Consider the following 12,926-nt stretch of genomic DNA (forward strand, 5'->3'; position numbering starts at 1 on the left):
AATCGTGTCCCATATGCTTCGGATATAGGATCGATTACATGTGCTATATTCATCCTTTCTAAAATTTTACAAATGCCTGGGGCATTAAGAAGGGAAAAGGTCTAGAATTGGATATGACTAAAAGGATTAAACAATTGTCGGGGACAATCTAAGGCTTACCAAAGATTGGTTGCTCAAGGACAGTTAGAAGTATAGTGATAATTCTGGAAGGACCATATTGACATAATCTGTAAGGAGGCAACTCTTGTTCAGAAGTGATAGTCAAAATGGAATCTGGAAATGTTTCAAAGTTAAAAATTATTTAATCTGTGTAAGATTAGGAAACTTAATGCAAGAAGGATGTTTCCGAGGAGCTAATCTCTTTTGGAATGCTCTGTAATGATTGTTGTCAAGTCTTTCTGACTTTGTGCATAATCATTACAAGAAGATCAATGCATATAAGTTTAGAATCTAACAGATTTCAGTAAATGACATGAATTTGGAACTCTTTCATTTGCAGTAAGGATTTGGGAGTGTGAAAAGATAATCATTGAAGTTATGTTCAATTGATCTAGTTCACAAAGTAAAGATCATAGACAAACATAGTATGCATACTTGGTGTATGGCATGACTAGTGTTTAGAAAACATAGTGTACATGCTTGTAGCATAGGACAACTATTGTTTTAAATTCAAGAATAACGTTGATAGCTGAAACAATATACAATGAATAATATGTAATCATATGGTGATAAATAAAAGGTGTTTTATTTATGTTTATATGTTTTGATACCATATTGGATTCAATTATGATTGTGTTTCACTTTGCATGTTTTGACTTCCCGAATAAACTGGGTTATTCTTCCGGAATGACTAAGTTATTCAAACCATCCACAGTCGGTCATATGTTGGAAGTAGATATGAATTAAGACTGTCATGGGTTGGCTTGTAGAGGTCTAAGGTGTTGGACAAAGGGCTAGAACACTCATGAGTGCTCATAAGTTCTGAGTATTGGATTCAACCCACGCTCATTGGAATCACTTCATGGATTTTATCACGAGTGATCATGAGACGATAATATCTTATATTCTTCAAACCTAGAGATATGAGTTGTTACTATGAGTTGATAGTACATTGATTGCACGAAAACGCATTTGGTAACTCGGTGCTATAAAACGTGTCTTTGTGTATGATTCAACAAGTAGTAGAACAAGCCATATGAGTCGAAGTTTATCCATTCCTTTTACCTTCGGGATAAAAGCGATATCTGTGGGCCCCTCGATGATTTGATGATGACAAATGGAAGTGCTCGGCCGGGCCATGACTGATTTGATTTGTTCAATTAGTCAGTCGTCATAAATCGGAAATCGGGAAACAACAAATGGACAAAGAGAATGATTATAATCCATGTATCGGTCCATATGATATCTAGAATGGAGGAATATATGATCCCTTATCTAATGGACAAGTCACTGACAAAGGTCAGAGTTCATCTACAAGGTCAGAGTTTGACAGAAGCTTTTAAGAGCTACGATTGCCAGTCGGTTCCTGAAGTCATACGCAATATTAGTTTTAGACTTATCCAAGTGGGAGACTGTTGGATTAATGTCTAAGTCCATAACTATAATTGGTAAGACTTGACCCGACCCGGCATGGTCCATTTGGGTTGCATGGCATCATGCACTTGGATAGACTAAATGAGAGAAATAAGACACTTATGGTTATTAATATATTATAAGTTCTAGTATATTAATAATAAGAATAATAAGATTATTTAATTAGTATTGATCAAGAATTAATCTAGGATTACTTAAGTGATCAAAAGAATACTAATTAAATATATGGGTTGATTGTGTAAATCATCCATACTTGTATAGTGGGCTAATGCTCCATGGATAATCAAGTTGGGCTAAAACCCATAGGATGGTCCATGGATGCTCCATGGTGTATTTGAACCCATGGATCCAAGGAAATGGAAAGTCATGACAATTAGGGTTTACCCTAATTGTAACACTATATAAAGATCTTATTCTTGACAAAATCGGCCACTAGTATCATTCTAGAAAGGGCTAGCCGATTTTCATGAAGTGTAAAATTCTCTCAAGTTATTCCAAGAGTATTTGGTGTTGTGTGAACCATTTGAGGTGTCACACTTGGCACTAAAGCTTCATGAAGACTTTCTACATGAAAGAGGTATGTATTCTATCTTGTTATATTCATTATTTTATATGCTAGATTAGGATAATACCTTGGATGTTCATATTTGTATGTATAATAGAGAAAACATAGATCCAAGGTATTTAGGGTTGCATGTACACTTAGGAGTGTTAGAATGCTCAAAACCCAACAGTGGTATCAGAGCCTAGGCTTGTTTTCTTGTTATACTTGCAAATGGAGCTGAAAAATCGAGTTTTGATGTTGTCTGCCCAGCAGACTCGCCGAGTCCAAGGCAAAAAGCATCCACTCGCCGAGTTGGTTCGTGCACTCGACGAGTTGGACCCCCAGACAGCATAAATTCGACTTTTTTGGCTGGAATTGGACTAGGAACATTACCCTAAGATGTTTTTGAACTTATAAACTTGTTTTTGATGTGGTAATGTTCATGCTAATCCAATTTCAAAGATAATTGTCAATAGATTCATGTTTTGTATTAGTTTAAGGCTTAGACTAATGACATGAAAAAGTTTGATTTGAATTATCTTGTTCTTATGAGTTGCTTAGATTAATAGAAAAGTTGAGTGAAATAGTTGTTTTCAATCCAAATTAATCTAAGAGTTGATTCTAAAATGTGTTTTTGTAACTTGTCCTCAAGTTATATGAAAAGTCACATTAAAGTTTCATAAAACTCATAAAAGTTGGGAAAGGTTACAAAATGAAGAGTCTAGTTCTAATTAAATGGTGTTATGACTCCATAATTTGTCCTCAAGTTATGGAGGACCAAGATTCTCTTCATTAAATAATAATAAAAAAAGTGTAACCTTAATTAATTCCATAAGTTATAAAATAAAGAAAAGTTAATTCTTTTATTAGTTTAAAGTCTTCCATAACTTGTCCTCAAGTTATGGAACTTGAAGAGTTTTTGGATTAAAACTACTTTAAACACATAAGTTATGGAATTAATTAGTTTTGAAAGTTACAAAACTTGCCCTCAAGTTTTGGAATTTGAAAAGTTTTCATTTATGAATATTTTAATTCATGCAGGGCCACGAATAGTCCTGACAAAGATCCCTATACATCTTCGTCGCTCCGAGATGAATAGAGAATCGGTATTTGTGCGCCTCCTGCAACAGGACCTGGCGCACGCCTCCATGATAAGGGACCCACACCCTACGGTGAAGAGTCAATAATCCTCGGCTATCATAGTCGAAGGAGGAAACCTGCCTCACAATCCACTCACTCTTCCGATGTTCCTCCTTCATAGCCTCATGTTGAGCCTCTCGAATCCGCTCCAGAAGCGGAGTCACCACTGTCATCCTCAGACAGATATCCCTGATCGGTGCTGCCTTGCGGCTAAGCGCATCGGCCATGACATTGGCCTTCCCCGGATGGTAAAGGATCTCACAATTATAATCCTTTACCACATCAAGCCACCGACGCTGTTTCATATTCAGATTTGGTTGGTCCATGAGATACCTCAAACTCTTGTGATCCGTGTAAATCGTACAACGAACCTCATAGAGGTAATGATGCCAAATCTTGAGGGCGAAAACAATAGCCCCCAACTCCAAATCATGTGTCGGGTAGTTCGCCTCGTAAGGCTTCAGTTGTCTCGACGCATAGGCGATGACATGCCCTCACTACATCAATACCGCGCCTAAACCTGCGATGGATGCATCGTAGTACACAACAAAATCCTCCATGCCCTCTGGCAGGGCTAGAATTGGCGCCTCGCACAACCTCTGTCTCAATGCCTCGAATGCGGCCTGCTGCTCAGGCCCCCAACGATACACCACCGACTTCATAGTCAGTTGGGTGAGCGGAACTGCTATCTTGGAGAAGTCCTGAATGAATCTCCGATAGTAGCCTGCCAATCCTAGAAAGCTCCGAATCTCAGGTGGAGACCTTGGGACCTCCCAACTCATCACGGCCTCTACTTTGGCCGGGTCTACCGAAATGTCGTTCTGGTTGACAAGGTGCCCAAGAAACTGCACCTCGCGCAACCAGAACTCACACTTGGAGAACTTAGCGTACAAGCTCTCCCTCCTCAAAGTCTCCAGAACCTCCCGTAGATGCTCATCACGCTGTTCTCGCGTCTTGGAGTAAACCAAGATATCTTCGATAAACACTATCACAGACCGGTCTAACATCGGTCTATATACGCGGCTCATGAGGTCCATGAACGCGACAAGAACATTGGTGAGCCCAAACAGCATCACCACGAACTCATAACGGCCGTAGCGCGTCCGGAACGCGGTCTGCTGCACATCCTCTTCTCTGACTCTCATTTGAGGATAACCTGAACGCAAATCGATCTTGGATAACCAAGATGCTCCCTGTAACTGGTCAAAGAGATCATCAATCCTCGGGAGTGGGTAACGGTTCTTCACTGTTACCTTGTTCAGCTCCCGATAATCTATACACATTCGATGCGACGCGTCCTTCTTCTTCACAAACAGAATCGGGGATCCCCAGGGTGAACTGCTCGGTCTAATGAAACCCTTGTCCAACAGCTCCTGCAACTGTGTAGACAACTCTTGCATCTCAGGAGGAGCCAACCGATATGGTGCCTTGGCTATCAGAGCCGCACCAGGGACTAGGTCGATCCTGGACTCCACCTGTCGCTCTGGAGGTATCCCAGGCAACTCCTCGGGGAATACGTCCGCAAACTCTCGTACCACAGGTACATCGTCCACCGTCGCCCTACCCGTCTCCCGAGTATCCATAACATACGCGACATAACCTGCGCAACCCTGCTAGAGGTAACGCCTAGCTCTCGTTGTTGAACATAAAGCTGGTCCTCGTTGTGGCCTCTCGCCCTGAATCACCAGCTCTCCCCGACTTGGGGTCCTAACCCGCACCAACTGTTGCGCGCAGTCGATCACTGCCCCATTAGGGCTGAACCAATCCATGCCTATAATCACCTTGTTCCCACGCAATGGAATGGGAACCAAGTCTACCAAGTAGCGCTCCTCAAATAACCTCAACACATAATCTCGGAAGACCTCAGATGCTCGCACTGACTGGTCGTCCGCAATCTCGACCTTTAGAGGGCAATCCAACATGCCCGAAGACTCAGAAAACTTCTTGCTAAGCGCAAGAGAAACAAATGATCGGGTAGCACCCGAATCAAACAATACCTGAATTGGGATGCCCTTCACGTAGAATGATCCTAAACAAAGCCCATATCAATATCACAAACATCATATACATAAATCAGAGGGAAAGAATCATACCCGTCACCACATCGGGTGCAGCACGTGCCTCCTCGGCTGTCGGCTGAAATGCTCGGCTCCTCACCACTGGAGCCTCTGTCTTGACCTTCCGGCCATCTGTAACCCGCGCCGTCCCTGAGGCCGGCGTCGCTGCTGACGTTGCTGTCAATCTCGGGCAATTGGACCTTTTGTGGCCCCTCTGATTGTAATGGAAGCAAATCAGGTCTGTCATCTGTACCACAGGGGCGGGGGCAGTACAATCCCTGCCGAAAATGCCCCACCTTGCCGCACTTATAGCAGCCCGAACCCGGCCCAGTACGACAAGCTCCCTCATGTGACCGACCACACTTTCCACAGCGGTCCCGTTCTGCCTGGCCTTTCGGCCTACCATCAGATCCCTTGGGCTTCTTCCCCAAAGCCCCGATCGTCAGCCCCTCCACTGCCTTCCTCTTTTGGACGTGCTCGAGATCAATCTCCCTCTCCCTAGCCCTGACAATCATGGAATCCAAGGTAGGGCAAGCTGAAAAAACTAACATGCTCCCGAATGTCAGCTCGTAGCATGTCATGGTAGCGGGTGCTCCTCATATCCTCATCACCCGCATACTAGGGCACCAGCAATGCCCTCTCCTGGAACTTGGCGGTGATCTCCGCCACAGTCTCCGTAGTCTGCCTCATATCCAAAAACTCTCTGGCCAGCCGCTGAAGCTCCATAGCCGGCGCAAACTCCGCCCTGAATCTATTCACAAAGTCCGACCAAGTCATAGCCTCAATAGCCGAGGCTCCCAATGAGTCACTAACAGACTCCCACCAATCTTTGGCCCTGTCTCGCAAGCATCCTGCTGCATATCTCACCTTCGACCCCTCGGGGGCAGAAGCTGGTCAGCTGTGCGGACTTAATGTCCGCAATCCATCGTCTGGCAGCAATGGGGTCCTTCGCCCCATGGAAATCCGACGCACCACTGCCCTTGAAGTCCTTAAAGGATAGTGTGCGAGATCCCGACTGGCTAGATGCCATGTCACTCCTGAATGATCGGAGGCGATCCTCCATCAGCTCAACAATCCCCTCCTTGATCGACCCGAAGATGATAGCGGTCGACTCAAGGATGCCTCTCGTGATCTTAGACGCGATGAACTCGCGTAGCCCGTCATTAACCTGCTCGGATCCTGCACCCGAGCCTGATCCTGATCCTGATCCGGAACCCCCTGTCCCATGACGTGTGGTTACCATGCTGGAAATACACGCATAAACGTCAGGATCATACATATACTCGAGAGATCTAACTCACTCTCCAAGGTCTCTGGTTCCATCTAGGCCCTCCTTGATTTGAGTACAGGTCCTCTGCTTTCAGTAGTACGGGCCCATACTACCTTCCACATCTACCTGTACTTTCCTCAAGGATTGCTTCGACCTCACCAAGTCCCTTTTTTCGATACCCTTTCCACTGACCTTATCCTAGGCTCCCCTAGGGCACTCTCCGACCTACCCTCCGCCATCAGCTGCACCAGAAGCCACTACCATTTCCCCCTAAATAACTGGCATGTACTGTTACATATCCGCTCCTTAGTTAGTTGGAAATAGCCAGAACCCCCATAGCACAAAGCAAGCAGCATTCATGCATCGAGTAACCAAATCTGGCATAACCTATACAGGCCATCCTACTGTTGACTAAACAATCCTAGCATACAACTCATACAACATGCATATAAGGCATCCTCCTAGATCCTTAGCCCTAACTAGCATGCAATTATAAGAAATATATATCAGGCACACAAGGCATCTTCCTAGATCCTTAGTCCTATTCTAGCATGCAATTCTGAATAAAAGCCATATAGCATAACATAACATGTATGGGTATCTTGGGGAAAACTTACTTGAGCCCGGCTGATCGCACGCATCACACACCTTTTCTTTCTTAAAATCCTTCCGTTTAGATCTTTAGAAAACCATTTTATTGTAAAAATCTTTTAGCCCCTTAGTTTGAGTCCAGACACCCGCCGAGGGTGTGTCCGAATCCCTCAAAGCAGGGCTCTGATACCAACTTGTAACATCCCAAAATTCAAGTCCAAAAATTTCATTTTTAATTAAATTGTTCATAAAACGTTCACTAGAAAATATTGAATCAACACGTCATCTCATAAAATCAAGTATCATGTTTCAACCCACATCATAAGCAAATAACATATCAGAGTACAATCCCAGAAAATACCGTGCGGAAAATCAAATGTGTGTGTGATGCCATGCTACGCCGCCGGCTCCTTCCCCTTAGACGAAGAGGTAACCAAAAACTGAAACCGTAAGCACAAAGCTTGGTGAGTTCCCCCATCATACCACATACCATACAATACCATTGGTATCTTTCAACCGGTAATCGCCATCGGTATCTTTCAACCATTAACTGGGGACTATTCCACCCCTACCACTAGCATATAATAGCAAGATATAAGCACACAGTCAGACATATCCGGGTACTGACCTACCCCTTGGTCCTAAGGACCACTATCAGGGAAACTATCCCTATCATGTAACATATCATACAGATACAACTCATAACCAATACACATACCAGACCAAGATAAATTATCACAAAGACAATTATCTTCTAAAATACTCCTGATTAGTGGGTCGGCATTGTGGCCTTAGACCCACCCCTACTGGAAGGTAACTCACCTCATACAAGTAGCTGCTGATAATCAGTGCGGGAAACCTCTGTCCGCTGCTGCTCCGGAAATACTCCGGCTACAAACCCCACAAACACTCAGTTAGAAACCGATCTCTATACTTAGGGTAAAATGACCATTTTACCCTCAACCAAGTCAAGTCAAAGTCAAAGTTAAAGTCAACTTCCAGTTGACCCGACTCGCCGAGTTGGGTCATCAACTCGCAGAGTCCCTCACTCTCTACTCGTCCCCATCCGCGACCTTACTCGTCGAGTTGGGCCGACAACTCGATGAGTTCTTCTCCCATTCGAAAGCCACAAGGAAATTCATCCGACTCATCGAGTCCCACGAGTAGATCCCCTACTCGCTTCCAGATCCTCACCAGAGTATCCATCTTGAGGATTTGGGTTTCTAGGGCTATCGCTACTCGATAAATTGCTAATTCAGCGAGCAGTGACGAAGGGTTGGACCTTCTACACTTAAACCCCTCTTAACTCAGTAACTGTTCATATGACTCGCCGAGTTTGAAGAACAACTCGACGAGTTCCAGGCAATCTTCATAAGACTCGCTGAGTTGTTCATCCAACTCGCCGAGTCTAAGACCATATTCATAGAACTCTCAGAGTTCCACTTTGGGACTCGGCGAGTCCCTTCGACCCACTTCCCATACAGCCCAAATATGAGACATGCAACGCTTCCAAACCATAGATTTGTGATCCTAGGGAATGCTTATCACGTAAAGTTGCAAACTTTACGTGCATGCATGGCCCTATAAGCTCAAAAAGGCAAATCCAAGCTCTTTATGAGGTCAAACACTTAATAGGGACCTCAATCACTTCAACCACAAAAACTTTACACTTCTAATCACTTCAACTGTTGGGTTTTGAGCAATCTAACACTTCCTAAGTGTGCATGCAACCCTAATAAACCTTGGATCTATGTTTGTCTAAATACATGCAAAATAATAATTTTCCAAGGTTCATAACCTATCTAACATGGCATGGGGTACTTTTAAACATAAAAGAGTTAGAAGAGATTACATACCTTTTTTGATGAGTTTGATTCTTGAGGAGTTTGAGGGCCAAGCACCAATAGTGTGAATGCCTCAAATGGAATCACAAATCACCACAAACTCTTGGAAAACTTTGAGAGAGTGTATACACACATAAAAAGTCGGCCTCACACAAACACACACACACACATACTAGTGTCACTAGTGGCTATTTCATGCAACATAAGCATGCTTATATAGTGTACATGATTAGGGTGAAACCCTAATAACCCATGACCTTTCCTTTTCCAAGGATCCATGGGTTAAAAGCTCCATGGATCATCCATGGACTTTCATACAAGCCTAGCCCATTAACAAATGAGTGTTAGCCCACACTATATAAAACCAATAGCCCACAATCTAATTAGTCTTCCTTTTAATCTCTAAATTAATTCATAATTAATTTAAGACTAAGACTAATTAAATAGCATGACTTCATATTAATATATTATAACTTATAATATATTAATAATCATATGTGTATAACTCTCATAAAATTATCCATAAATAGTTTGGATGAAATGCAACCCAAATGGACCATGCCGGGTCGGGTCAAGTATATACCAAATAAGTTATGGACTTAGGCACCTTATCCAACATCAACATCAAACAATACCCAATTAATAATTAGGTTCCAAGCCCCAAGGTCCAGCTCACACTACAAAAACCCAAAAGTCAGATAATGGGCCAAAGCCCAACATATGGCCTAATTTTCCAAATTGGACCCAGACCTCAGCATAGTCTTCCCTTAAGGCCCATCTAATTATTCCAATCCAATTCCCATGGACCAATATCACATAATCATAAAGGCTCAATTATGGCCCATTTATGGCCCAATTTTCTAAATTGGGCCCAAGTCCTCACATGGGCCTTATCCTAAATCCCATCTAATTACTTTGGTCCATTAACTTGTTCTTGGATGGCCCACCAATAGTCCAATCGCCAAAGACCAATAAGAAGGCCCAACTCAAGGCCCCAGTGAAATTAGGGTTTTCACATGAAATGACTATTAGGGTTAAGTGCTCCTACTTAACCCATTAAGGACTTAATCTATTAAGGAATTAATCCATTAAGTCCATCATTGCCTTAGGTTAGTTTGCCAATGATTATTAATTATTATTTTAGGTTTAATAATTAATTCTCGTGTGTGTCCCAAACAATTCCCACAATTAGGGTTTTATGCTCTTAGGGTTTTCCAAACCCTAATTAGGATTTACCAACCCAATGCTAGCCCATTAGTCCATTGGTTGGGCTTTTAGGTCACTTTGGGCCTTATTAGGCCCATTAGAGTCTCTTTGGGCCCACTAGGGTTTTATTGGGCCCATTCTTGTCCAATCATCCCAAACGAGGTCCAACGCAATTAAAGCACACCGCCACCTGACACGGCGGCCGGTGACGGCAGGAGGCGGTAACCACCACCATACGATGGTGGTTTAGACTTTTCTTTCATCATTCCACTTTGTTACAATTTACAATGCCATCCAATTGACACACACACACACACACACAAACACTAATAAACACACACACACATAGCTACACTTTGATGGACGAGGGTGGCGCATGGCGGCAGCCAGCACCCTATGGTGGTGGTGATGCCAATCCCGAGAGCTACAACTATACACACACACACCAACTAAAACGTGCATCTTTGCTTCTTCACTTGGAAAGGAAATCCAACCACCCACCTGACGTGCGTACGGTGGCGGTGGTGACATGAGGAGGCGGCAGAAACGTCGACATTGCTTTGATAGCCACCACCTCACGGTGGTGGTGGCGTTTGTTGTTGATCCACTGCATAGCAACACCTCAACCGCGCTTATCATGTCATCTGGTGCAAGGCGCTTCATCTACGCCGGCAACGGAGGCTCGCGGTGGCTTTCTGACTTCACTTGACGTCGGCAGCAGAAGCCCACGGTAGATTCACAACTCCGACAGTGGCGGCAACGTAGGGTGCTCCGTCTTCAGTGGGTAAGGATGCGGCGGTGGCAGCGCTGAGGTCGTTGGCGGCCTTCGCTGATCAGGAAAGTGGCATGGCGACATTGCGATGGCGGAGGAAGGATAACAGTGGCTCCGATTGTCTACTTCCGACGCGACTTGACGTGATGCACACACTCGGTAAGCTGAGGGTGATATGGCGGTTTGTAGTGGCATCTATGGAACGGACGGTGGCGGAGGGTTGAGGGTGGAGAGGTGGCGCCGAAGATGGGAGGTATAAGGTGAAGAAGTGGCGGCTAAACCTAATAACGTTAGGGTTAAGGTTTGCTTAACCCTTTATACCCGACTCCACTCAAGGGTTTGCCATAATGGCAATAACAGTCCCTCCATGCCCCTTTTATAATGTAATCAATATTTTACCTTTTTAACCCCTGCCATCTAAATACATTACAAAATAGGTTCGAGATTTACAATACAGCCCCTTCCCCCACCAATCATTTTCATATTTGGCCTAGGATTTACCAATATTGTTGTCTTCAAAAATCCTTTGCATAATAAATCCCAAAATTACATTTTAACCCCCGATGATTCAAGTCTTGTCATTTGGCTCCTCGAAACCAACAACCCACTTATTATTATTCGATCTTGGGCCAAAATAGTATAAAATAATCATAATAATTACTTCCCGGGATTCCTGATTTATTATTTAATTACTCCATTTAATCAGGATGTTACAACTCTCCCCCACTTAAATTTGATTTTGTCCTCGAAATCGTTTCTTATCATTCTTTACACGCCAAACAACTTAAACTACTCGACTACAACCCCAAGCAAAAACTCTAGCCCTTCCAAGGAAACCATATCCAGCCCTTACATGGCTCTAAAACCAGGAAAATAAATGAATCCCTTACAATATGATCACATTTACTCAATCTAAGATCTGGAGTCTCGAGATGGTCTGGCTTCCTGACAGACCACCCACACAGGATCATTGTCGAGTTCATTGCACTTATCTCCCAACTGGCTTCTCAACTGCTAATAACCTGGGGTTTTCCACCCGAAAACAGAATCACAAATTCCACACTGCCACCTATAATTCTCTTGTCGGCAAGATATTAGGTACCCCTTCAAGAGAAATTTGTTCTGATAACCAACTCAAAGCGATAAAATGAACAACGAGATGTAAACTGGGAGATGAACCCTTTTGGATCAACACGACAACGTTTCCTTTGGTTCCTGAACCACATACATATCATAGCCGACTCATAAGCCCAAACACTCATACCTGGCCCAATCATCCTTGGCTGGAATACCAGGCATGCCCACGCTGGGTCCAGTCATCCTCAGGATGGAATACCCTCGATCAATATAGCACTATATACGAAACTTGGGTCTAAGCTCATAACTTGAAGTTCAAGGACCTGCCCTTGTATTTCTCACAAAATCGTATGATTCCTCCTGGCTAATTACGGCTCGCCCGAATCTCAACAATATGTCCATTCCTAAAGCGCTCAAACAGAAGAATATAGACTTATTAAGATCACCAGACCCACAACTTATGACTGGAATACCCCTGCAAGGCCCTCAGTATAGGTAGGGGTGTCAATTTATGACAGGACACGACAAAAATACACGAAACGAAACAAAATCGGGACGAAATAAAAATTCGAATTCGTTTTCGTGTCGTGTTCGTGTCAAGTTTAAAAAACACGTTGTCGTGTCGTGTTTGTGTTTATAAATCCACACGAAATTGACACGATTGAGCATATGTTTATCGTGTTTTTCGTGTTTGTCGTTTTTATCGTGTTATATATGATTAAATGTGAATTAAATAAAATAATATATATATGTAATATTATCTTTGTTGTGTGGTGTCGTGTTGTCGTTTTTTAATCGGTTCGTTTTCGTGTTAGTGAAAAAAAACACGACA

The sequence above is a fragment of the Lactuca sativa genome, chromosome 4, assembly GCF_002870075.4.
Source record: "Lactuca sativa cultivar Salinas chromosome 4, Lsat_Salinas_v11, whole genome shotgun sequence".
Classification (NCBI taxonomy): Eukaryota; Viridiplantae; Streptophyta; class Magnoliopsida; order Asterales; family Asteraceae; genus Lactuca; species Lactuca sativa.